Below are 27,544 nucleotides of genomic sequence, written 5' to 3'. Positions count from 1 at the left end.
TTAGCCCCAACCCTAGCTGCAGCCCTAACCCTAACTTTAGCCCCAACCCTAACCCTAATGGGAAAATGGAAATAAATTTTTTTAATTGTATTAATTTTCCCTAACTAAGGGGGTGATGAAGGGGGGTTTGATTTACTATTTATAGCGGGTATTTTAGCAGATTTTTATGATTGGCAGCTGTCACACACTAAAAAACGCTTTTTATTGCAAAAAATGCGATGTGAGGTCTTGTTTTTTGTGACGAGTTGACATTTTTATTGGAACCATTTTCAGGCACCTGACATTTTTTGATTGCTTTTTATTCCGATTTTTGTGATTCAGAATGACCAAAAGCCAGCCATTCATGGATTTCTTTGGGGGGGGGGGCATTTATACCGTTCCGCGTTTAGTAAAATTGATCCATTGATCCGATTGTCGCAGGGGTGACATCATATTATAGTGTCAGATCGCTGATCTGACACTTTGCAGTGCACTGTGTCAGATCAGCAACCTGACAGGCACTGCAGGGAGGCTTGCCGGCGCCTGCTCAGGCCCGTGCAAGCCACCTCCCTGCAGGACCCGGAAGGCCCTCCGCAGACATTTTGGATCCGGGGCCTGCAGGGAGGAGGAGGTAGGAGACCCTCGGAGCAACGCGATGTGAGCCCCCTCCCTGCGCGATGCTTCCCTGCGCCACCAGAACGCTGCTATCATGTTTGATTGCAGAGTTCTGGGGGTTAATGTGCCAGGAGCGGTCCGTGACCGTTCCTGGCACATAGTGCCAGATGTCACCTGCGATAGTCAGCTGACACCCGGCCGCGATCGGCCGCGCTTCCTCCGTGAGCGTGGCTGAAAGTGCTGGATGTACTATCTTGTCACTGGGAATTAAGTCCCAGGTCACCTCGACGGGATAGTACGTCATATGGGATTAAGGGGTTAAAGACAGTATACATGTCCTACAATCCCTGGGATATATATAGGCCCGACAATTATATCCTAGGTACATTGGATATCACATCACTCTATACTGTGATCCGACACGTCAAAGGCTGTCAAGCAGCCGTTCATTTTTTAAATAAATCTGAACAACTGCCGAGTGATCAAATTAATTTTATTAAAGAATGTATTTATTTTACTTTAGCTCACATTTTTTTCAAATATGAGGCGGACTACTATAACTAGCAGTGGGGCATGGCCATGGGGACTAGGTTCGCGCCCAGCTACGCCAACCTCTATGTAGGGAGACATGAGGTGGAGGACATCTACCCCGGTGAGGAGCTGCGTGCGAACCTGGTCCTCTGGCAATGCTTCATAGATGATATTTTAGTTATATGGTTAGGGGACCATGAACCACTATCTGAAATTTTAAGCGATATTAATAATGCCTTTTATCCTTTCTGTCTCCTATAGAAGTGCACCATAGCGCAAACAAGTATAAATATTTTTACCTTCTATTTTCAATACTACTATGGCTGTGGTCCTATTTTGCAGCTAGTCCTTCCCCCTTATACCAGCGCCACTATCTGCATTTGTTTCCATTTTTTATCTTTTGTTTTACTCGGACCAATACTCCTCCCATTTGTCACAGGAGTTTTTAAATTAGCCAAAGACTGCAAGAGGGGTTTTGCCTATTTTTGTTCTTCGTTCACAGTCTGAGAACATGTGGAAGGTACATGTTGATGTAGAACATGTGAAAGGCACATTACATTTGTCATTTTCACAATCTTAGGTCATCACTCATTGGGAAAAATGGGAGTTGTATTTTCCAGATGGAGAATGAATGGAAACATTACATATGTGCAGCTCTTTCCATTCTAGTCTTTGGTAGGTATTGCAGCGCATTGGTCATCACTGTCATCTTTCTTCAGCAACTACTAGCTGATAATTATTATTAGGTCATTGTATAAATGCATTATTTTCCCAAAATATGTCTGGGTACAGGATCCATTTAAGAAAAAAAAAAAATTAAAGTACACCTTTGGAGAAATAACTTGAAATTGCTGAGATTTCAGCTTCACGGCCTTTCCTGAATTTGACAGTGCTTGGTCTTGCCATGATATCAGAAGATCAAGTATTACAGGATATATATGTGACCAGATAGACCCTTGTTTGAACATTTTATTTTCTTAAGAAAATTAGCCACATTTTTATTACCTAAACTTAACCCCATAGTTCTTCCCCAGACTGCCGGGTTGGCTGAACCTGACTTGTAGCTAAGTCAAGTATGTCAGGTATGGCCGTCCCTTGTGGGCTATTCGCTAAATCTACAATGAATAATTCAATGTTTGCAACATTGCAAGTAAAAAGTCTTGAATATAATTTTTTTTTAAATCTCTTTATAGGTCTCGATGTAAACAGCAGACTGAGTCTATATGTGGCCACGCCACGAAGCAGCAGACGCTACCTATGGTGCCTCCATACAGCCTCGTAGATGGAGATACTTTATCGAGAAGCAGTTGACATATGGTAAGTGATGGCACATAACACCAGCGACAGATGGAAATACGCTAGAGCCTTATAGATTGATATCACTGCCATGTTATAGCTCCAGAGCACTCAGAGGTTGAACAGAGCCATGACTCGTGCATGAACAACGATACCGGCAGCTTTGGATTACTTTTGAGTCTACACTGTGACAGAATCAGGTCAGGAAAACCTTCGGCAGGACTGGTGCCGGTCTTTAAAATGTTTCAGTAGTGAAGCTAAGTTCAGGGCATACTTCAGATTAAAATATCCATAGTATATACTAAAATTTAAGCTGATTTTTTTTACAGGGCACACATATAGAATTTAGAAAATCCCATCCACATGCATTGTGTTACCATGAGGAGCTTGTGGAGCCAACCTCAGGGTCTTGGTTTTATAAAAAAAAATAATGTGATTGTAACAAACCAGTGTAACCCCAGAAAAAAGGGACGAGTAATAAATATGTAAAGGAATTCAGGTTTACAGCTTTAAAAAAAAAAAAATTAGGTATCAAGAAACAGGTAAAGCACCCTAAAGACTGACCTAAAATGTCCATGCTCTGGAGGCCACATGGCTTATGGAAATGGGCCCTTTGGAGAAACCGAAATGGTTTTGGTTTGTGCAGGCTCGGGATGGGCAATGAATTTGCTGCCTGCAATGTGTGAAGTTCTACTATTCAATACAGATTTTTTACTGATGCGTGACAAGTGAGGAATTATAGTTCTATAATAACATATTTGTAGCTTTCCAAGGTGACATTCATGCTTTGGACAGGGAGATGGTAAGAAACATAGATGTGATAGACAGAAAACTTATTTTCTAAGCAAATTATGTTCATTCTGACATTTGAAATGAAAAAAGAAAATCACAACTAACCAGAATCATACTAGCTTTTGCTTTGAACTAATGCTAGATGCCACAGACACATTGTGTCATCTACATGCTAAATATTTAACAACTTTCTTTATGGAAAAGTTGCAATCAAGCACAATAGTTGCCAACCTGCAGATGTTTTCTTATCACAACCTGGAACAGAAAATCTAATGTAAAATCTTTGCTCATTACACAGGAGAGGGGAAGTTACAAAAACTAGGGCAAAGAAAAGGCAGATAGCTAACAATCAAAACCACTGCCATATTATTTTTATTGCCAATATACCAAATCTGGTGTCACATTTCCACCAGCGACGTCTTCTTCTTTTGCCGGGCGCAGACAAATTAATTCTGGTGATGGAAGAGACATTGGAATCAGAAGTTCTGGATGGTGCGGGCTCTGTCCAGCCACTTAGATTAGGGTGACTGAGACCTGCAGTGGTGTTCAGTCTGACAGTGTGGTTGTGTGTCCAACTGGAATTATCAGCTCCATGTTCCAGCCAATTGGGGAGCACCACACCCTACTTAAGCTTCCAGCTTACTGCTAGAAGCTGCCAGATATAGTCTTGTGTTCTCTGGTTCAGTCATGTCTATTTAGATCCTGGTTGCTATCATTGTTCCTTATTTTACATTCAGCTTGTGTTTCTATTATTATGGATTCTGATTGTGTACTTTTCCTGCCCTTTTGATTCAGACCTGGCTACCTGCCCACTCCTGCCAGCCTGCACCACCCAACAGCAGCTTATTCCATGGACCTCACCCCAGGAGCCCCTATTTACCGTAAGTCCAGATCCCTTTAGAGCGGTTAAAGAATAAAGGCCAGGACAATCCCTGTGAAGCGTAATGGTGTCCCCATCTCTCTCCATTAGTCACCAGCCTGGCTTCGTGGTTCCCTGGCATTGTCCTGTCTCTTACTGGTGTGCGTGGGTGCGCTCTCCTGTTCTTAAAGGGGAAGCGCGATCATATCGTAGATGCCCACAGCTTGCAGTTGAGAGGCATTTAGTATAATGTGTTCACCTGCAAGATGGCTCTCAGGCAATTGTTGGGAGTCATCCTGTATAATAGACTCTCTCCCTTAGGGAGTGGCCAAGCAACGTGTTTAGTCATTAGGTAGTTGGTATCCAACCAGGTCAGTTGTAAGGTCCCCTGGTCCCAAAGTGGCAAGTGTCCTGAACCCGAATTCCTGGTCCCGCTGCAGCCAGCGTCCTGACCCCAATCCCTGGTCCCAGTGTGGCCAGTGCCTAAATGTTGTCCCCTGGTTCTGGTGCGGCCAGTTCTGTTCCCGAAGTCCCATGGTCCCAGTGAGGCCAATGCCTTTATGTTGTCATTTGGTCCCGCTGTAGCCAGTCCTGTTCCCGAAGTCCCCTGGTCCTGATGTGGCCAGTGCATGAACATTGTCCCCCAGTCCGCGTGTGGCCTGTCCCTTATCCAGTATCCTACTCCGTTGTGTCTGAACATAGCCCTAATCAGTGTCAGCTAACCTGTCCCCTGTGGTCAGCAGCTGCGGTACTGGGATCTGCCCAAGAGTGGTTCCTAGTGGCTACCTGCAACCCAGTCTGTCTCCACCATCAGAAGCTCCAGGGAAAACCTGATAGCCGCTTAACTAATCCACTTCCTAGGCAAGCTCGGTCCGGTGGCAAAGAGGGTCCACAAATCCACATGCTGGCGCCATCGTTGGGCATAACACCTTGGGATCTGGTAAGCGGAGTGGCTTGCACTGAGCCTGCCCGTGGTTGTCATATTAGTGCTGTCAGGCGACCACTAACAGAATGTTCTTACATCTGGAATCTGATTGGTTGCTTTTAGCAGCTTGTTCACTTTTTCTTTACTTTATCCCCCTTTTGAGCCTGAAGTTTCCTGCTTATTTTTGCTTTGTCCTTCCCCATGCTTTACATTTCATCTCTGTCTGGTCAAATAAGCTATAGGGTATAATCACAAGCTCTGCTATAATGATGGAGAAATGACGCACAACAGGGTAATAATGTTAACGCACATTTAAGGTCAGTAGCACAATAAACATTTATACTCACTTGACATAGTTGTGCAAATCTAGGCATATCACTATTTAGTGTATAGCATATCATAGAAAACAAAACCAGGAGATCGGCACTCCCTTGTGGATATAATGGAGGATAGCGGACTCACCAAAAATTACAAGGTATTTATCCAAAAGAATATCACGACGCGTTTCGACTGTGTCCAGCCTTCATCAGGTGCATCAGTGTGTCGGGTAATTAGAGATGGATGCTGCAATCCTCCAATATTAAGGGAGAATTATTACCCCAGAAACAGCATATATGAAGCAAAAGGAGGGGATCACGCACTTCAAGAATCGCCTATCTTCGTCATCAGGTCCAAAGACCTGATGAAGAGGGCAATTTGTTATCGAAACATGCAGTTCCTAATGAAGCTATATTGGAACCCGACAATCTGGAATGCCTTTGATGAATATCTTTATGATAAACCATTAATCTGCAATTGTGAATTTCTGATCGACGGTACATCATCCAATGACCAAATATATTTACAGATATTGTCAGTACCCACTGTCCCCAAAGACAGACATCCATGCGATTGAACGTACATGTTACTGCTAACTGTGAGTCTATCAGGAGGGCTAACACTAGGATCACACATTGAAAGCAGATCTATAACCAAATTTTGCAATGCAAACTGTATACTTTTACAAATATATATCCTAGAACTGATGAGTCTGATGTATTTACTTTGAAATTCAGTATAAGAATGGCTAATTCTGAAGTATAAATAAGCATTTTTATTAGTCCAGCAAGAGCTGAATTCATAAAATGCTCATTTTAAAATCTGACAGGAACATTTCAGAAAGGATTATACTGATATTTTGATGTGGATTTTCACAGTCAGTACATCCGGCTGATCAGCTCTAAGATATCTATTTCACAATATACCATAGTATTGTGAAATCTGGTGACAAATCCTCTTAAAGAAATCTAGCAATGACATTTTCTGGACACACAGAAACATTTTTAGTGCTACTGATCATCATTATCGAGCTATCGAGAAGTACATTGACTTGTATGCGATCTTGTGGACTGCAGCTGTTACTTCTTACTAAAAATCACTCCGCAATGCTGAAAAAAAAAGGTCTCGGCGTAGTCATAGCCCAAATCGTCCAAATGCTAGTGGTTGCTTCTACCACTAGGGGGCCCGATCCCCGTACCATGAAATAAAATAAATCATTGAAGGCGAATGCCCAGTTGTGTATATAATATGGGGAGATACCAAATTTGGGAATTTTCGATTCCTGCACAGTTGGCATGATGAAATAAATAGAACTTCTCAAAAAGCAAACACATGTTCCAGATTAACACCAGTACATCCTGCCCTGCTTATGTCTAAAAACTGTTATATAAAGAGGGAGTCCCTGTGTTTGGTGTCTGCTGGTAATTTACAAGAAGAATGTCTGCTTTTCACATAGGAGTCAGGAGTATGACACAAGGAATACACTCCGCTTGTTGCACAGCAACTAATCTTGCATCCTAAGGGGCGCAACAGACATCCAGTATCCATCTTACGCTTGTCTCCCTTCACTTTATACGCTATGCCAAACTAAAATTCATCCCATGTTAAGTCACCCTCCCATCTGCTGCATACACTTTCAATTGCAGTATTTCCAAGAACTGATTATATAGCTCATAAATGGCTGAAAGAAACAGAAAAGCTACAGGGGATAGGAATATGGAGCAGAGCGGTGCACAATCAATGTAGCAGAGCTGTGCACAATCAGTGTAGCAGAGCTGTACACAACGTAGCAATGATATGTATAATCAATGTAGCAGGGCTGTGCACAATCAATGTAGCAGAGCTGTGCACAATGTAGCAGAGCTGTGCGCAATCAGTGTAGCAGTGCTGTGCACAATCAGTGCAGCAGAGCTGTGCACAATGTAGCAGAGCTGTGCACAATGTAGCAGAGCTGTGCACAATGTAGCAGAGCTGTGCACAATGTAGCAATGCTGTGCCCAATCAATGTAGCAGAGCTGTGCACAATGTAGCAGAGCTGTGCACAATCAATGTAGCAGAGCTGTGCACAATGTTGCAGAGCTGTGCACAATGTAGCAATGCTGTGCCCAATCAATGTAGCAGAGCTGTGCGCAATCAGTGTAGCAGTGCTGTGCACAATCAGTGCAGCAGAGCTGTGCACAATGTAGCAGAGCTGTGCACAATGTAGCAGAGCTGTGCACAATGTAGCAGAGCTGTGCACAATGTAGCAGAGCTGTGCACAATGTAGCAGAGCTGTGCACAATGTAGCAATGCTGTGCCCAATCAATGTAGCAGAGCTGTGCACAATCAATGTAGCAGAGCTGTGCACAATGTAGCAGAGCTGTGCGCAATCAGTGTAGCAGTGCTGTGCACAATCAGTGCAGCAGAGCTGTGCACAATGTAGCAGAGCTGTGCACAATGTAGCAGAGCTGTGCACAATGTAGCAGAGCTGTGCACAATGTAGCAGAGCTGTGCACAATCAATGTAGCAGAGCTGTGCACAATGTAGCAGAGCTGTGCACAATGTAGCAGAGCTGTGCACAATGTAGCAGAGCTGTGCACAATGTAGCAATGCTGTGCCCAATCAATGTAGCAGAGCTGTGCACAATCAATGTAGCAGAGCTGTGCACAATCAATGTAGCAGAGCTGTGCGCAATGTAGCAGAGCTGTGCGCAATGTAGCAGAGCTGTGCGCAATCAGTGTAGCAGAGCTGTGCACAATCAGTGCAGCAGAGCTGTGCACAATCAATGTAGCAGAGCTGTGCACAATCAATGTAGCAGAGCTGTGCACAGTCAATGTAGCAGAGCTGTGCACAATCAATGTAGCAGAGCTGTGCACAATCAATGTAGCAGAGCTGTGCACAATCAATGTAGCAGAGCTGTGCACAATGTTGCAGAGCTGTGCACAATGTAGCAATGCTGTGCCCAATCAATGTAGCAGAGCTGTGCACAATGTAGCAGAGCTGTGCACAATCAATGTAGCAGAGCTGTGCACAATGTAGCAATGCTGTGCACAATGCAGCAGAGCTGTGCGCAATCAATGTAGCAGAGCTGTGCACAATGTAGCAGAGCTGTGCACAATCAATGTAGCAGAGCTGTGCACAATCAATGTAGCAGAGCTGTGCACAATCAATGTAGCAGAGCTGTGCACAATGTAGTAATGCTGTGCACAATCAGTGTAGCAGAGCTGTGCACAATGAAGCAATGCTGTGCACAATCAATGTAGCAGAGCTGTGCACAATGAAGCAATGCAGTGCACAATCAATGTAGCAGAGCTGTGCACAATCATCAATGCAGCAGAGCGGTGCACAATCAATGTAGCAGAGCTGTGCACAATGTAGCAATGCTGTGCACAATCATCAATGTCGCAGAGCTGAGGAATTGTGTGCAAATGAAATGTGTAATTGGAAAATTTCAATATTGGAATTGTGCAGAGTCGCAGTACGGATCTTCTTCACCTAAGCCATAAATATAGTTTGCTACTAGTGATGAGCGAATGTGCTCTGATAAGGTGTTATCCGTGCTCGGGTGCCAACCGAGTGTCTTTGTCGTGCTTGAATAATATGTCCGAGTCCCGGCTCCTGCATGTCTCGTGGCTGTTAGACAGCCCCAACACCTGCAGGGATTGCCTAACAACAGGCAATGTGTTTCAGCTGTCGAACAGCCGTGAGACATGCAGCCGCGGGGACTCGAACATATTCGAGCACGCCGAAGACACTTGGATAGCACCCGAGCACAGATAACACCTTATCTGAGCACGTTCGCTCATCACTATTTGCTACCTTAGCTCTGCGTCTAAGTACACCAGCTGAGGCAGAGGAGCATGTTGGTACCATTACTGTCGCCCTTATGAAATTCTGCCCAGGGCCACTTTCCAGTATAAGGCTGGAGTCATTCAATCGCATTTTCTCTCATCTGAGAAAATCGGTCTAATTACGCTAATCACACTCTGATCAGACTGATCCAATTTTCTTGGATGAGGAGACAGTGGAAAAAAAAAGTCTTCATCTTCTCCATCCTATCAGTCCATAAAAATTGGACTGCACTCAGATGCCATCCTAGTGCAGTCAGATTTTTTCCACCGATTCACTGATTTGCATGGCCGAGTGCGATCCAATAATCGGATCCAACACAGGTATGCTGCAATCTTTTATCGAAATAAACTGGGACCGATAATACGGTCATGAGTTCGAGCCCTAGTCCTTCCTTTTGGGCCGCCCTGCAGCTCCCCCACTGTTTGCTGTATGTAGAAACCTAGTCCCACAAGTCTCCCAGATAATTCACTGCTAGCAGAGAACGGAGGCATTAACTTGAACGCTTTGCGAATTAGTTACTAGCAGGGCAGAAGATGCCACGCATGCAGGTAATTACCAATATTGGCCAGCAGAGGTCAGACACATTTGTAGGGTGTTGATAGCTGTGAAAGGAGAAGCAATTATCCAAAAGTCATGATGGGATAGGAACGGCTTAATTTTAGTGCACGGAAACTTAAAAGTCATATAATAGTGCGGATTGCTGATAAAGTTCTCTGGAGATAATATGCAGTGCAGGTAACGTAATACACATACGCTATAGGGACAAAAGTATTGGGACACACATCTTAATCATTGAATTCAGGTTTTTCAATCAGTCTCATTGCCCCAGGGATATAAAAAGCTCCTCGCCATGCCGTCTGTATTGACTATCATTTGGGATACAACGGCTTGCTCTAAATATCTCACTGAATTACAGGGTGGTCCTGTAATAAGAGGCCTCCTTTGTAACAAGTCACATTGTGCATCGTGTTCCCTAATAAATATTCCAGGATGACCTGTGAGTGATATTATTGAGAAGTGGACGAGATCAAGAACCGCCGCAACTCAGCCAACAAGGGTAGACCATGTAAAGTTACAGAGCGGGGTCATCCGAGAGCTGAGGACCATAGTGCCCAAGGAGTCCTGACCTCAAACTCATTGACCACCTGTGAGCGGAGGGGAGATTGCGAGAGCGGCCCTCTCCTCCATCAGCAGTCCAAAATGGTCTTATGGAGGAATGGATGAACATTGCTCCTGACTTACACCAAAATCTTTCAGCAAGCCTTCTAGAACTGAAAACAGGGGACCACCTCCATATTATTGACTAGGTTGTTATAAAAGAACATGTAGGTGAAATGTATAGGTCCATATAGTGTATATATGAGGTACTATATACTGGCAGTACTATACTGTATATTTGAGGTACTATATTTTGAAGTACTCTACATTGGAGGTAAGATATATTGAAGGTACAATACTGTATATCGAAGGTACTATGTAACGGGGGAACTATACAGTGAAGGCGCAATTTATTGAAGGTTCTCATTCTATGCTTAAAGGGAATACGTCAGGAGGTTTTTGCTACCTCATCTAAGAGCAGCATGATGTAGGAAAAGACACCCTGGTTCCAACAATGTATCACTTAGTTTACTGGGTGCAGCCGTTCTGACACAATCAGAGCTTTTAGATGTAGCAATGCAGCAGAGCTGAGAAAGCTAACCCCGCCCACACCAGGCTCTTTGTGTACAAAGTCCATAGACAGTGAGCTGCTTATCTCAGGAGGGGGCGTTGCTGGACTAGTCCACAATGTTAATCTCTTAGTGATAAATCCTTCACAGTTAGTAAACAATAGCAGCACTTTGACAAGCGACACATCCCTGAAATCTGTGCTTCACCTTCTATCTCCTGCTGTCTTATGATTACATAGCAAAAATCTGCTGACAGATTCCCTTTAAGAGTGCAGTGGGCAATTTCACATTATGACTGACAGCCCTCCCTGTATGAATGTCCATAAAGACAAAAGGTGGCAACCACTAATCAGGACAACCCAGTAGACTCCTAGGTGCAGAAAGATATGGGCTTTCAATCAATAAACTACACTTTATATTGGATCTTTTCGCACCAAGTCATCTTCTCTTGCACTATAACAAGCTGCTTGCAGATTATCCTTATTGGTGACAGTGTCAGTGTGCATGGAGGCACAATATATATTAAAGAGGTTGCCCACTACTTTTACACTGATGACCAATCTTTAGGATAGGTCATCAATGTCTGATCGGCTGGGGGACGACATCCGGCACCCCCCGCAAATCAGCTGTTATCATTATCAGCAGCCACCGGCCGGAAGTACTCACTTGCCGAGCTGCTCCATTTACTTGTAGTGGCCAGGGATGGTACTGCACATCTGATCCGATTCAAACTAATAGGAGTCGGATGTGCAGTACTCTGTGGCGGCCACTATCAGAAGATGGCCAGCACTGCACGCGAGTACTTCCAGCCAATGGCTGATCGGTGGGGGTGCTAGGTGTCGGACCCAAGCCGATCAGACATTGATGACCTATCCTGAGGAAAGGTCATTATTGTAGAAGCAGTGGACAACCTCTTTAAAGGTACGATACATTTCAGTTGCTATACATTTGAAGTATATATTGAAGGCTCTATACTGGAGATACTTTCCATGGAGGCACAATTTTTTGAAGGTACCTTTTATTACAGGTACTACACACTGGATGTACAATATATTGAAGGAACTATGCGATGTTACTACTACAACCCCTGGCAAAAATTATGGAATCACTGGCCTTGGAGGATGTTCATTCAGTTGTTTAATTTTGTAGAAAAAAGGCAAATTACAGACATGGCACAAAACTAAAGTCATTTCAAATGGCAACTTTCTGGCTTTAAGAAACACTAAAAGAAATCAAAGACAAAAAATGTAGTAGTCAGTAATGGTTATTTTTTTTTAACCAAGCATAAGGGAAAAATTATGGAATCACTCAATTCTGAGGAAAAAATTAAGGAATCATGAAAAACAAACAAAAGAACACTCCAAAACATCAGTAATATTTTGTTGCACCACCTCTGGCTTTTATAACAGCTTGCAGTCTCTGAGGCAGTGTTCCCCAACTCCAGTCCTCAAGAGCCACCAACGGGTCATGTTTTCAGGATTTCCTTAGTATTGCAATACTAAGGAAATCCTGAAAATATGATCTGTTGGTGGCTCTTGAGGACTGGAGTTGGGGAACACTGCTCTGAGGTATGGACCTTATGAATGTCAAACAGTATTCTTCATCAATCTGGCTCCAACTTTCTCTGATTGTTGTTGCCAGATCAGCTTTGCAGGTTGGAGCCTTGTCATGGACCATTTTCTTCAACTTCCACCAAAGATTTTCAATTGGATTGAGATACGGACTATTTGCAGGCCATGACATTGACCTTATGTGTCTTTTTTCAAGGAATGTTTGCACAGTTTTTGCTCTATGGCAGGATGCATTATCATCCTGAAAAATGATTTCATCATCCCTAACATCCTTTCAATTGATGGGGTAAGAAAAGTGTCCAAAATATCAACATAAACTTGTGCATTTATAGAAGATGTAATGACAGCCATCTCCCCAGTGCCTTTACCTGACATGCAGCCCCATATCATCAATGACTGTGGAAATTTGCATGTTCTCTTCAGGCAGTCATCTTTATAAATCTGATTGGAACGGCACCAAACAAAAGTTCCAGCATCATCACCTTGCCCAATGCAGATTCGCAATTCATCACTGAATATGACTTTCATCCAGTCATCCACAGTCCACGATTGCTTTTCCTTAGCCCATTGCAACCTTGTTTTTTTCTGTATAGGTGTTAATGATGGCTTTCGTTTAGCTTTTCTGTACGTAAATCCTATTTCCTTTAGGCGGTTTCTTACAGTTCGGTCACAGACGTTGACTCCAGTTTCCACCCATTCGTTCCTCATTTGTTTTGTTGTGCATTTCCTGTTTTGGAGACATATTGCTTGAAGTTTCCGGTCTTGACGCTTTGATGTCTTCCTTGGTTTACCAGTATGTTTGCCTTTAACAACTTTCCCATGTTGTTTGTATTTGGTCCGGATTTTAGACACAGCTGACTGTGAACAACCAACATCTTTGCAACATTGGGTCATGATTTACCCTCTTTTAAGAATTTGATAATCCTCTCCTTTGTTTCAATTGACATCTCTCATGTTGGAGCCATGATTCCTGTCAGTCCACTTGGTGCAACAGCTCTCCAAGGTGTGATCACTCCTTTTTAGATGCAGACTAACGAGCAGATCTAATTTGATGCAGGTGTTATTTTTGGGTATGAAAATTTACAGGGCGATTCCATAATTTTTTCCTCACAATTGAGCAATTCTGTAATTGTTCCCCTATGCTTGGTTAAAGGGACTCTGTCACCTGAATTTGGAGGGAACAATTTTCAGTCATATGGGCGGGGTTTTCAGGTGTTTGATTCACCCTTTCCTTACCCGCTGGCTGCATGCTGGCTGCAATATTGGATTGAAGTTCATTCTCTGTCCTCCATAGTACACGCCTGCGTAAGGCAAGATTGCCTTGTGCAGGCATGTACTACGGAGGACAGAGAATGAACTTCAATCCAATATTGCGGCCAGCATGCAGCCAGCGGGTAAGGAAAGGGTGAATCAAACACCCAAAAACCCCGCCCATATGACTGAAAATTGTTCCCTCCAAATTCAGGTGACAGTCCCTTTAAAAAAAGTAACCATTACTGACTACCACATTTTTGTTCTTGATTTCTTTTAGTGTTTCTTAAAGCCAGAAAGTTGCCATCTGAAATGACTTTAGTTTTGTGCCATGTCTGTGATCTGCTTTTTTTCTACAAAATTAAACAACTGAATGAACATCCTCCAAGGCCGGTGATTCCATAATTTTAGCCAGGGGTTGTATATATTGGAGGTACTATACATTGGAGATGATAGATATTGGAGATATATATATATATTGAAGGTAGTGTATGACATAAGTATTCAAATAACCCAAATGGTAGAGAACCTGTGCAACGTACTGCCCCTTAGGCTCTGCCTGCTGAAAGTATCATTGTATTGTAGGACTAGGTTTTCCAACCGACAAAAATTGCAGGACAGTCTGTAAAAATTGGGCCAAATGCGTGAAAAATAATGTAAGGCGTACGTGATTTTTTTTAATCTGAAGAAATTTATACTGATTATGGTTGTAATTATCATTATTTTACAGTTTACAGTGAATGCAGCTGATGTGCACATAGCAGAATTATGGGCTGTAGACATGTATCACTGAATCACAACGATTTACTATGCTTTTCCAATGTGCGTGTAAAAAATATGGTCTCTGTGATTTTTGGATAAACTGTCCGGAAAAAATAAAAACTTAAGTTAGCAACCCTGTTTGGGACCACAAAGCCAAAAAGACCAAATACTTTAGTCCACAATGATGAGACATCTGTGTAAACCTAAAAATGCTGAATCTCATCTGCTATTTGTTACTCCAGGTGTAAAGTTAAGGGGCATTTACACTGACTGCGTGATAATGGTGAACGAGCATTGTTAAAAACACTTCTTTCACGATTATCTTGTCCTGTAAACAGGCTGTCGATCAACTAATGAATGAGAAAAACGCATTTATTGGGTGAAATGATCTTTTTCACAGCATACAGGTCATTGTCCTGTGTACACAGGATCCGCGCTGCTGAGAACCAAGGCAGCTTATGTGCATTGCGCACCTTTTCCTTTGTTCTGCCTGTGTAAACTGGCATTTAAAACAGGGCTGTGGAGTTGTAGCCCATTGTGGTGGAGTCAGAGTCATGGAAATTGAGGAGTCAGAGTTTTTGCTTACTCACTCCACAGCCCTGGCAGGGCTGTGGAGTCGGAGTTGTGGAGTCGGAGCCCATTTTGGTGGAAACGGAGTCGGAGTTGGTGTCATGGAAATTGAGGAGTCGGGGGTTTGGCTTACCGACTCCACAGCCCTGATTTAAAAGAGCGTCGAGTGGTAAAAGTTTGCTGATCGGTCATCATATCGTGCCACCAGTTGGTTCCGTGTAAACAGACCTGTCGCTACTATGTTCTAGAGGTGGAGGAGCTGAGCAAATTGTTATATAACTTTGTCAGAAAAGAAACATTATAATGTGCAACTAATTTATCAAAATCCATGCCTAGGAGTGTAGTGGGCAGTATCACTAAATAATTGTCAAATCGACAGCTGTCAATCAATGATTAGGACCACCCACTGGACTCCATAGTCCTGTGGGTGCTCTTAAAAAAACCAGCAATTTGAAATCAAGAAGTTGCAAATAATAATAGATCTTTTGCTACAAAACTAACAATCAATCTGCCCAGCTCAGCCGACTCTACAACAAGCTGCCAGCAGATTAATGTTATTGGGGACATGCTCCCTGTAATTCCTAGCAGTGTCAGTGTACGTCACATATATGTAACCCCCGAGTTATCTATGTACAATAGTATGTCCCATTCATGTATGAATTATTGTTATCACAGACTATCCTGCTCGGGGCAATTATTAGGTTATAATTCCAAGATTACAAGAACAAGACGCCATCTTTAAATGTCAAATGTGAAGAAACCCCGGCCTGGATCTCAAGTCCTCCAATATCTTGAGAATGTTTCTAAGCTAAGCAGCATTATATCTGCAGTATCCATTAGCAATCCGGTCCACATGACCCTGACATTAAAACTAAACACTGAGAATGGGACGTCTCCCCCAAATCACAGGGAGATGGATCTGTTCACACATTGAATATCGGCTGCTGCTCTGATTTCACTTCTCCTTTTAAAGCAGAAACATATTGTGAGCTCGGACCTCCCAGATGCCAAACCCGGTTTCGTTTTTCTTTTACAAAACCCAAAGAGACAAGGTCATTTCCTATTTTACCATCCGCCAGCAAACGCAGCACTCAGTTTTCCATAGACACAATGTCACATCGGTGCTTCTTGGGTCAGCGGTGGAGATTCAGAACCTGGGAGACAATGACTGTGCACAGTATATAAATGGTTAATAATGGGACGATCGCAGGATATATGGCCGCTGCAGAGTCTGCTGCTTACCCAGCACTGTACACCCAGCAAAGCTGTCATCTCCTGTATGCTTCACTGTACTAATCGTATGGACAGAGAGATGCAGACGGCAATTCATTTCCTATCACCAGCATCAGCTAGTTTTACTTGTCACAGATTGTGTTCACTGACGTAGTATACTTCCCCATGTAGTTTAGTAATGCCTGCCCGCCAGCACACAGGGACGGGGCACAAAGTCTTAGAATTGGTTATTGCCTTTGACGGTATTGTGATATATATCTGCGTAGCATAGGAAGAATATATAAAGGAATACAGAAAGACAGACAGACAGACGAAGGATAGATGGATATATAGAAGGATAGATGATAGATAGACAGACAGACAGACAGATAGCGAGTCAGCGACCAAAAAAACGGAAGGCAGCACTCCAGGTTTTAGCAAAAATATAAGTGGACTTTATTGGGCCCACATGGCGTGGTGCACCATGATAGATAGATAGATGCATAGATAGATAGATAGATAGATAGATAGATGGTAGCTGTAAGCATCCATGCTGTGGCAATCTGCAGTGTATCGGGGCTTGGTCCATACTCCACGTGTGCTACGCCATGTCACCTGTGGTTTTCTGCATTGTTGGGATCACCTCGCCATGTAACAAGCCAGAGCTGCATTGCTCAAGTACTTTACTGTACAATACGGGGACCAATAACAGAAGAAATATTGATTTCCCAGTAAACAGTGATCATCACCATTGAATTGCTATAAATACTTAATATTAATTATTGACATTATATAAGAATTTCTACATCCAGCTGTTGCAACATGTCCAAACCGTGTGCGAGCTATGGGAAATGAGTGGCAGGTAGCAGTCAGACAGGAGACATAATATGGTGTAAGAACAGCTGTGCCAGGGGATGGAGAAATCTGGTGTGTGACACGTGCAGAAATGAATGAATTCCACCTCGGTCACTGGGAACGGAGGATGTGCGGCAGCGCCTGCTGGGGATGTAGTCCTGCAGAGCAGCCATACAGGGAAGCCCCACTGCCGGGCCGGGATGCCCCCTCTGCTGAGGACGCCCAGTGGTCCCAGGGATGCACCTGACTACTGGAATGCTTTACAGCCAGATGTGCAATCTGCCACCAATTTATGGCTGATATTAGCTCACTATAAAGAATTGTCATTCATCTTATTAAGTGACAGCGAAAAATATTCCATCTTCTGAGGTCCGCCATCCTCATGGGAAGCAAAATGTTCCCCGTCTTAGCCTGCTTTGTCCTTCATCTAAGTGCACCTACACTAAAATGAACCAAAGGTTGACTATGGGGATGAAGCCCACTGTATAACCCTCTGCCACTCCTTGCTGAGGGCTGCTCATCTCCACGGCAAGCAACAGGTTAAGAATTATGCTAATGAGGAGACATAAAGGTGAAAACTGAGAGCACAGCACCTGGCTGTAGTGAGGGCTCCACAGAGGGAGCTCTGGGATCAGCCATTCATCTGCTCCTCCTGGGGAAGTGACAAGGTCTGAGGCGACAGTGTCCTCACTTGGCCACATACATGGGGCTGCAGCATGGCGGCTCATCCTATGGCATGCTGCCTGTCTCCTGCAGCACTGGCACATTACCTGCCACACGTCATGCCTAGCAATGGCCAACTCAACCACGAGAGAGGACTCAGGGACATGTCTCCAGTCAGAGTTACCCACCTCCAGCCACAGCAGACATGCACATTATCCCTCCAGGGAGCTCACACTCCTCACCTCCTCCTACTGAGGCATCAAAGCTACAAATCCATCTCTCCAACTCACACAATCTCTGGTGGGAGGGGGACCTAGCTAACCCTTCCATCGCTGGGGGTGGGGACAGCCAGCAACGCACTGCGGGCAACTGGCATTACAGGGGTTAACCATTCCGTCCCAAACATGGGACCACTACCAGTCACTCTTCATGTGGGAACCTAGCCTGCAGCCTGGAAGACTGACATCTAACAGTGGGAGTAAGAACACAGGTGTAGAAAATAAGCTAAGACCCCCAAATATACATACAAATGGCAACAATAGTAACCGGCATATAGGGTCTCCATCATCCACTGCCACAGACAGGCAGTGCCCAACTGGTGCATGTGCTGGGTGGCAACTACAAAGGGAGACAGAACATGATCGTGTCTGTGTGTGGGTATATATATATATATATATATATATATATATATATATACACTGTATAAAACAGAGAATAGCATACAGCTAGATGGATGGACAGATAGATTGGACATACACTTTCATTGTGTGTATATATATATATATATATATATATATATATATATATACATATACATACATACATACATATATACACACACACACATACACACAGTCTTAAAGTTGAATATGGAGAATAGGACACATACACAAAAAACACCATCAAAATGCTATATATCATTGTGAGATGCTGTATAATATGCAGTCTGGTGACTGAATCTGGAGAATTACACGCTCATATAATATAGTACAGTCTAATGTTCTATAGACATGAAGGATAAGTCACACATGTAAAATATTATATACTGCATGACTGTATAGTAATAAATAGATATGGAGATTAACACCTATATATAATACAGTGTAATATACAGATATGGAGAATAAGATATATACACATATAATACTATACAGAAATGGAGAATAGTATTCACGTAGTAAATAGATATGGAGATTAACACCTATATATAATACAGTGTAATATACAGATATGGAGAATAAGATATATACACATATAATACTATACAGAAATGGAGAATAGTATTCACGTAGTAACATATAATGCTATAGATCACTGTGTGTAATACCGTAGATCGCTATCTTATACTATAGAACACTACATACCACAAATCTCTGTATGAAATACCATACATTCCATTGTATAATACTATAGATCACTATATATTTCTATAAATCACTGTATGTACCATAGATCACCTTGTGTAATACTATAGATCACTAAATGACACTGTACATCACCTTATATAATATTATAAATATCTATATAATACTATAGATCCGTATATAATACTATAGATCTGCAGATAATACTATAGATCACCTTGTATATTATATATATATATATATATATAATACTATAGATCCCTAGATAATACTATAGATCCCTATATAATACTATAGATCCCTATATAATACTATAGATCACCTTGTATATTATATATATATATATATATATATAATACTATAGATCCCTAGATAATACTATAGATCCCTAGATAATACTATAGATCCCTATATAATACTATAGATTACAGTATAGATCCCTACAGAATACTATAGATCCCTATATAATACTATAGATCACCTTGTATATTATATATATATATATATATATATATATATATATATATATATATATATATATATATATAATACTATAGATCCCTAGATAATACTATAGATCCCTAGATAATACTATAGATCCCTAGATAATACTATAGATCACAGTATAGATCCCTACAGAATACTATAGATCCCTATATAATCCCATAGTGGATGACACACTGCTGTGATCGCTCCCCAGATCTGGGCACAATGTGCATTGCCTGAAAGTTCGGGGCTCCCGATGCGGCACTGCTGTATCAATGGAGCGCACACCTCCAGTACCGGGCAGGGGAGAGTGCCGGGTCCGGGCACCGGCGGACAATGGAGGGCACGGAGCCCCTGTTCCTGTTGCAGTGATCGTCTGCAGAGTGGCAGCAGAGCAGGAGCCTCATCTCCACTACTACACTCACATCACGTCCTGCCCCAGTGATGGCATACCTTGTGTGCAGCCCAGGGTGTGTGCCACAGCTGTGCCAGGAGAAGCTGCCCTCACATCCACCTTTAAATAGGTCCAGATCAGGAAGAAGCCGCCTTGACCAGAAGGGGAAGAGAGCGGCTCCTTGCAGAGAGTGCCATGCAGCAGAGAGGAGGCAGCCGCACACTCACAGCCGGCGCACACTCACACTGCAGCTGCTCCTCATCCTCCTCCTCACTGTCCTGTATCCTCTGGAGCAGTCACTGCCTGGGTCTCCCTCCCTGTGCCCCAGCTGTCTGCGCTGCTTGGGAATATTTTCCGATTTCCTCTGCTTTGTGAGTGAGGGACTCAGGCTTTGCAGTGCATCATGGCTGTGAGCCAGCCCTCTTATCACCATCCAGACACTCCCACCCCATTGATCACACTTCCACCATTACTCCAAGTTCCAGTTCCCCTCACATTTCAGCAGTTTTTGTAAAAGAAGAAAACTAGCCGCCTCTTGTACCCACTGTGAGCCATAACTCATTCCACATCTGTGTGAGAAACATTCCTAGCCATTTAAAGGGACCCTAACCCTGAAGAGGGTCTCACATCACCCAGCTCTTATTAGACAAGGAACACTGGCATACTGATACAGTGAAACCTCTACGAAAGATTGAAGGGGTGGTCCGGGCAAAATAAAACTTTGCCTAAGGAACTGAATATCTATAACTCGATCAAATGGCACACTGCTCAAGTCCCCTGACCACTGCAGACAATCACAGGCTGCAGAGGTCCGCACCAGGTGGAACCGTGACGTCACCACCTCCTGTTTCTGAGCACACCAGTGCCATGGGGCGGAACATTACATGAAGGTGGGGGTCCTGGCTGGGTATGTGGTCTTATGCTATTGGGGCGCTACACCCTTGCAGTCCACATGATGCAGGGGACTTCGGCTGGCCAGGGCCAGGTGTTGCACAGTTCAATGAGGGAGATCATCAATCAACAATAAACAGTCTTTTACTAAACAGCATCTTGATGGGAACCATGTATAATAGATAGCGGGTTCATTACTTTACAAACGTTTCTTTTAACACATAGGGCATCTTCAACATCTTCACATACATTGTTCCTGTCCTACTCAGAAGGATCACACTATCCAGCGCCTCGGTCTCCACTCACGTCAGTGACACCCACATCATGCGGCTTTGTTCACTAGTAAGACCATAAGTATGCTTTTACTGCACACTGGTCCCAATTCCCAACTATTAACTCCAACTCTCCCTACTGTCGGGCAGAACACAACATCAATATTATTAACGCTTATCACAATTCACATTATACAAAACATCAACACGCATCTTTTATTATGCTCTGACTAATTTTTTATGTAATTGTTTAGACTCGCCAATTGGACTTGTCACTTGCACAGAACAATCGGTAATTCGACCGTTCTGTGCACAGACTCATTCTTGTTAACAGGACTTGTCCAGTTTGCAGCAGACAAAGTGCTGCTGTGAAGGATATGTAAGCAACCTTAAAAACCATTTTAGTTGACGAACCAGCGTGTCGCTCGTTCATTGGGTTACTGGTGGCCTGTTTACGTGGTCAGAAATCAGAAGATTTGGGCCACTTATTGGTCTTAATTCGCCAATGTAAATACACCTTCAGCCATAGTTCTAAGATTCAGTCAATCATCACAGTGAGGGTGCAGACAGACGGCAGTATCTCTCATGAGAGGATCGCATCACAGTGCATGGAGGCACCTCTCCTGACCTGAGCGTGACAGTGTGATGTATTTCTATGCAGCTGTGACGCTCAGGTAAGGAGAGCCGACTGTCAGTCCGAGGATTGCAGTGCGATCCTCACACGAGAAATACAGCCATCTTTCTGCCCCCTTAATAAACCCCTAACCAGTCCTGGCGTTTGATGTGTTTTATATTACGCACATCTGATGCAACTAATAAAGCCTTTAATTAGTTAAATCATGTCATCTTGAGACAAGTCCTGATTTACAAAAGTTTTCTCTTATGAGGGATTCTATTCAGGGAGTTGAATAATTCTAACATTGCTGTAGTCACTAAAGGGAACGTGTCACCTGATTGATACTGACAAACCTCCGGGGATCATGGCCAGAGACGATGCTAGCCTGACTCCACCACCACCGGCCGAATTCTCCAGCACTGCTGCAGGTGACTGACAGGTCTCTCCCATAGCAAAAGACCCATCAATCACATCGAGCGGCACTAGGAAATGTCAGCCTGAGGCTGAGCTAGTCTTGTCTGTCCTTATGGTTCCCAGCTACATCTGTAAAGAAGCACTCCTATCTGTTTTTTTTTTTAAATGTGTGTATATGTGCATGCAATACAGTGTGCGTGTAATAATATATTCACCTACTGCTGCTCTCTCAGGTGTCCAGTGCCGTTCTTCTCCTCTTCTGAATTATGTCACCGCTCTACAGACTTTCCGGGTCACACTATGCTTGGCATGACCATGAAGTAACTTTTACCATGAAAACCTATGGAGTGTCAGAACCAGGCACCATAGGCCTATATTGTAAATGAGCCGTCTGACTTTGCACATAGAGCATAGAGTGAGCTGGAGAATTTGAACAGCGGTGATGTCACCAGGGCCAACAACAGGGCATTACTTCTATTATTACTGTATGGGGCCCATTGAGCAGAAGCAAAGAGGGGGCCTGGACTGGGTGAAACACACTGCGCAGCCTGGGCTGATGCAGCACAATTGAACCACTGAATAAACAACCTAGAAATCTACATGGCATGCTGGGGCCCGGACTCATTACTTTACTTTGGTTTATTAAGCCTCAGGGGCCCCAGTCACTCACAGCCACAGCTACTTACATGGTATGGCCGCAGGAGAGGGGGCCTTCCACGTTTGACATCAGTGATGTCTGACACTGCAGACACAGCCTCTGTTCTTAAGCCGACGGTGCACCCCGGGTCCTTGCAGCACATTATATGCAGGAGTTGAGGGCCCAAAAGTGATGAGGTGTGCACGCCCGACCGCCTACTCACCTGTCCGACCTCCCATTCCCCCATTCTCCCATTCAGTTACCCACTGGCCCACTCACTCACGACACTTCTTGTGCCCCCTCCCTGCTCATGCAGTGTGAAGTTGGGGTCTGTCAAGAATTGTAGATAAGTTCTGCTTTATTTTTGGAGGATCAGTTTCACATCAGTCCATGGATTGACCCTGAACCTGCCATGTTTTCTGAATAAATTAATTGCCCCCTGGAAGACAGGAGGATCCAGTGAATTCTTCTGAGAAGATATTAGAATGTGTTTTTTACTTCTTGGAACTTAGGACAGGTCATCAATTGGTGATAGATACATTCCATAAATATTGGCATGCCGGTGAGAGAGTGAATTTGGGAAAAGGTTGTCTCACTTTGATTTATTCCCAGTAGAGACGAATAAACAATCAATAATCAACTTGTCTAGTCAACGACTCTCAGTAATGGGCCTAAATTAGCCAATCTACTGTAAATGGACCATTGGTGGTGTCTCATTCAGGACATCCTGGAGCTCGGAGCAGCTACAAAGAGCTGTTACACACAACAATCCACAGTTTCCACCCATTGCATAGAGGGCCCATTTATTTTAAATCCATAGTACATCTTAGAGAAGACTGGCCTCTTGGCTGCTGGGTACCATTGGAATTACTGTGCCAAATACCGTGGCCATCATTCCCATACTTTGGAACAGGCAGGAGTCATTCCCTAACCAGTATGTTCAGATGTTCTCTGTAGGGAAGGACTTTCTGTGAGACTTATAGAGCACATCTCCCGATGTCACAGGCCTTGCACTTGTAACATGACACATTATCTATAATTTGTCATATGTGTAATATGATATTCAGGATCACTCTGTTCCTAAGGAAAAGTCTTATCTGTTTAACGTACAATATCAAATTCCTGATCTAGTAGAGAATAACTAGCAGCTCATATCCATATTGGTGCTTCATCCTCCCATCCTGCCCCAGTATAAAGCTGTGTCATGTCGGGGATGTCAGATGCGCAGACTATTAGCGCTCTCCAGCTGCATCTCTGCAACACAGTGACATTGGAGACATCTATTTACCGTGTATTATTTATTTGACTTTCCTCCCCGATTCTTTCTTCTGTTCTTTTTCTCCTAATGAATTGCTCATCTGACCCTAATTTACCTATTACTTAATACAGGAAAAAAATGGTTATCCCCACTATGAGATAATCTGTTTTAGTATGCTCTCAGACAGAATGGAAAGAGTTGGAATGAGCAAAATATATGAAATAAATCCAGCTCAGTTACTGTGGAAATTTGAGCCGCTGTTAATATTCAAGAAGTTCTAGCAGCACTCATACGGGCACAATCATAAAAATTGCTCTTACAGTGACATGTTTTATTGGACGTCTTAAATTCTATATTTAAAATGGCGCACACATATACAAAAATGCGGCTCATCATTTATTGAATTTTGGAAAACACTTGCCAAAAATGAAAAAAAAAAAATTAGATTTAAGATATACAACAATGGAATAAGGGCTCATGTACACGGAAAGGCAACGAGCACAGGCTCTATACAGAGACACAATTTAATATATGATAAAAAAAACCTCTATTGGGCAGATCTACTAATACTTTAAGTTCTGGAAAATGTACATTGGAACCAGACCATTTTAAAATGTGTCAAATTTTTCGCAATGGCAAATATTACTATAATTTGGCATAATTTGCCCCAAAAATTTTTTGTTGCAATTTTGCACAATGTTACATGAAGCATAGAGTGTTTGTTATGCCGTACTCACACTTCTGAGTATCATAGTCTGAGTATGGACTGACTGTGGGTTTCCTGCCCTGACCTTGACTGCATCATTGCCAAATACAAGGCTGTCAAGTCCAGTCGCGAGACCCACAGGCGATCCATGAATCTTGGTCCATACTCAGACCTTAACACATGAATGTGTGTATACGGCATAACACCTTTATCTAGCTCACTGCTTTTGCAAAAATGTTTCAGAGCTTCCGATCAGTTTTGACGGCTCTCTTCTTTGCTCCTCCCCTCCTTTCTTTTTGTTTTACAGATAACGGGAAGGGGGAGAAGACTGCGCACAAATCTCAAGAGTGGATAAGGGAGAAAGCATGTACAGTCTCAGGGAGAGCAGAGAAAACAGGCTATAGAAAAGAGGATACAAGCGGATAGAAGCTGAACTAGGAAAGACAGCACTAGCCTAGATACACAAAGATCTCACAATCCAGCCTATATCACTGGGAACAAAACTCCTGCAAGAGAAAAATCTGCAGAGGGCCTATGAATGAATGAAGGAAATGAACATTGCAGACTCAATTTGTAAAACTTAAAGGTAACCTCTAACTTATGTAAAATAATTCTTTCTATGTTAAACATGGAGAAGAGGTCTTAAAAAGGTCGATATAGTCAAAACAAGTGTAACTTATTTTTGTTTTTCATGCTTAAAACTTGTGTTAGTTTTTCACCATTTGCTGTATACTCTACTTTTATCTATCTTTTCACTTATATCCATCCATACTGCAATGCAAGGCCAACAATCCCCAAATTCAATGATTTAATATGACATATTTATGATCAATTGAAAAGTATATGATTAATTCCATGGTTGGGATTACTGAGTGCAGATATTATATACATTGATTGGGTGTGTTCTATAGATGATGGCATGATCACTATTTCCTCTAGTCTTCAAAACAACGATGATCTCCAGCATCCACTTGACAGAAATTCTTTATTTGCACTAATAAATAGTAACACATCTCGTATTGACCCACTAAGGAGTCTTCCTCAAGTGTTAAAAATGTACCTAAATCAAATCATGGTGACATATATTAATAATTTACAACCTGTCACTAAGACCCAGGTGTCCAAGTAAAGTGTTGAGATAGTTGACAGTCATAAGGTGTTGACTCAGATGCCAAATTTCAGTAACGCTGACCTCCATGGGATCATTGGGCAGCTGCCCTGCTCTAATATCATGTGGATTGGCTGCAATAGAATTGGCCTTAGATGCAAAATAGAAAGAAAAGAAAAATAATAACAGAAATGCGCCACGCGGAGAAGTATGTTTTTGTACTACACAATGAAAATGGAAGAGAAAACTGCATGTCCCAATTCCTTATATTATTATTATTATTATTATTTATTGTTATAGCGCCATTTATTCCATGGCGCTTTACAAGTGAGGAGGGGTATACATAATAAAAACAAGTACAGTAATCTTGAACAATACAAGTCATAACTGGTACAGGAGGAGTGAGGACCCTGCCCGCGAGGGCTCACAATCTACAAGGGATGGGTGAGAATACAGTAGGTGAGGATAGAGCTGATCGTGCAGCGGTTGGTTGATCGGTGGTTACTGTAGGTTGTAGGCTTGTCGGAAGAGGTGGGTCTTCAGATTCTTTTTGAAGGTTTCGATGGTAGGTGAGAGTCTGATATGTTGTGGTAGAGGGTTCCAGAGTAGGGGTGATACGCGAGAGAAATCTTGTATACGATTGTGGGAAGAGGAGATAAGAGGGGAGTAGAGAAGGAGATCTTGTGAGGATCGGAGGTTGCGTGTAGGAAAGTACCGGGAGATGAGGTCACAGATGTAAGGAGGAGACAGGTTGTGGATGGCTTTGTACGTCATGGTTAGGGTTTTGTACTGGAGTCTCTGGGCAATGGGGAGCCAGTGAAGGGATTGACAGAGGGGAGAGGCCGGAGAATAGCGGGGGGACAGGTGGATTAGTCGGGCAGCAGAGTTTAGAATAGATTGGAGGGGTGCGAGAGTGTTTGAGGGGAGGCCACAGAGCAGGAGGTTGCAGTAGTCAAGACGAGAGATGATGAGGGCATGGACTAGGGTTTTTGCAGATTCTTGGTATATCTTCTTATATAACAACATCAACATTTTATTCCATCTTGATTAAAAAAAACAATATATCGCATTATTGCATGTACTAGCTTGTAGCTGCCCTTAGTCATGGTGAATGTCATTTGGATCTTTTTATCCAAGGAATCAGGACGTGCAGTTTTCTTTACTTTTTAATCAATCCAGTTGATGGTCTGCAACTTTCCCATATCCTGTGAGCGGCTTCTTTCAGTATCATCAATCAACAGAATTACAAAAGTTGTAAGCCCTGATCTTTTCATGTTTTTGTAATAAATAAGAGCCCAAGGGTGGACAGATAATAATATTGTGATACCTGGTGATACCAGGCAGCTCAAAGGGGTCGGTAACAGAGGCTATCTGTTGTGTGATTCTATCTGTTCAGCCATGTCCAACCCTTGGACACTTTACGTGCCATTTTCACTAAGCTTCCCTGATTTCCATGGCTTTTTTAAATTTCTTGATGTTCATTCCTGTGTCATCCTTGACGGTGTCCAACTAAGAGGCCTTAGGTCTCCCCTGTTTCCTTTTACCACTGACCACTATGAGTAGCATCTCTTTTACAAGAAGAAGACCTAAACATTACATAGAAGACATTACATAGAAGACCTAAAGTCCTAACTGATGCTACACTTGCTGGAATAAAGCATCCAGTAGAAGCTACCAGAAAGAACAAATATCAATATACTC

The 27,544-nt window shown here is 42.9% G+C and overlaps 1 protein-coding gene across 6 annotated transcripts in view; it reads right to left on the bottom strand.

Moving 5' to 3' along the window:
• SLC8A1 (solute carrier family 8 member A1) overlaps nucleotides 1–27,544 on the bottom strand; it is a 718,740-nt gene that overhangs the window by 404,252 nt on the left and 286,944 nt on the right. For 2 of the 6 annotated variants that reach the window (XM_077282894.1, XM_077282899.1), the window contains exon 1: nucleotides 20,001–20,362. The exons of 1 other annotated variant lie outside the window; for it this stretch is intronic. The gene's annotated coding sequence lies outside the window, so the exon portion shown is untranslated. Of the gene's footprint in view, nucleotides 1–17,885; nucleotides 17,974–20,000; nucleotides 20,363–27,544 lie in introns of those variants that run through there. 3 more of the 6 variants (XM_077282895.1, XM_077282898.1, XM_077282896.1) reach the window with 3 other exon arrangements.

The sequence above is a fragment of the Ranitomeya variabilis genome, chromosome 2, assembly GCF_051348905.1.
Source record: "Ranitomeya variabilis isolate aRanVar5 chromosome 2, aRanVar5.hap1, whole genome shotgun sequence".
Taxonomy (NCBI): Eukaryota; Metazoa; Chordata; class Amphibia; order Anura; family Dendrobatidae; genus Ranitomeya; species Ranitomeya variabilis.
The sequence above is the reverse complement of the archived record's forward strand: the minus strand, read 5'-3'. Positions and strand labels throughout refer to the sequence as shown.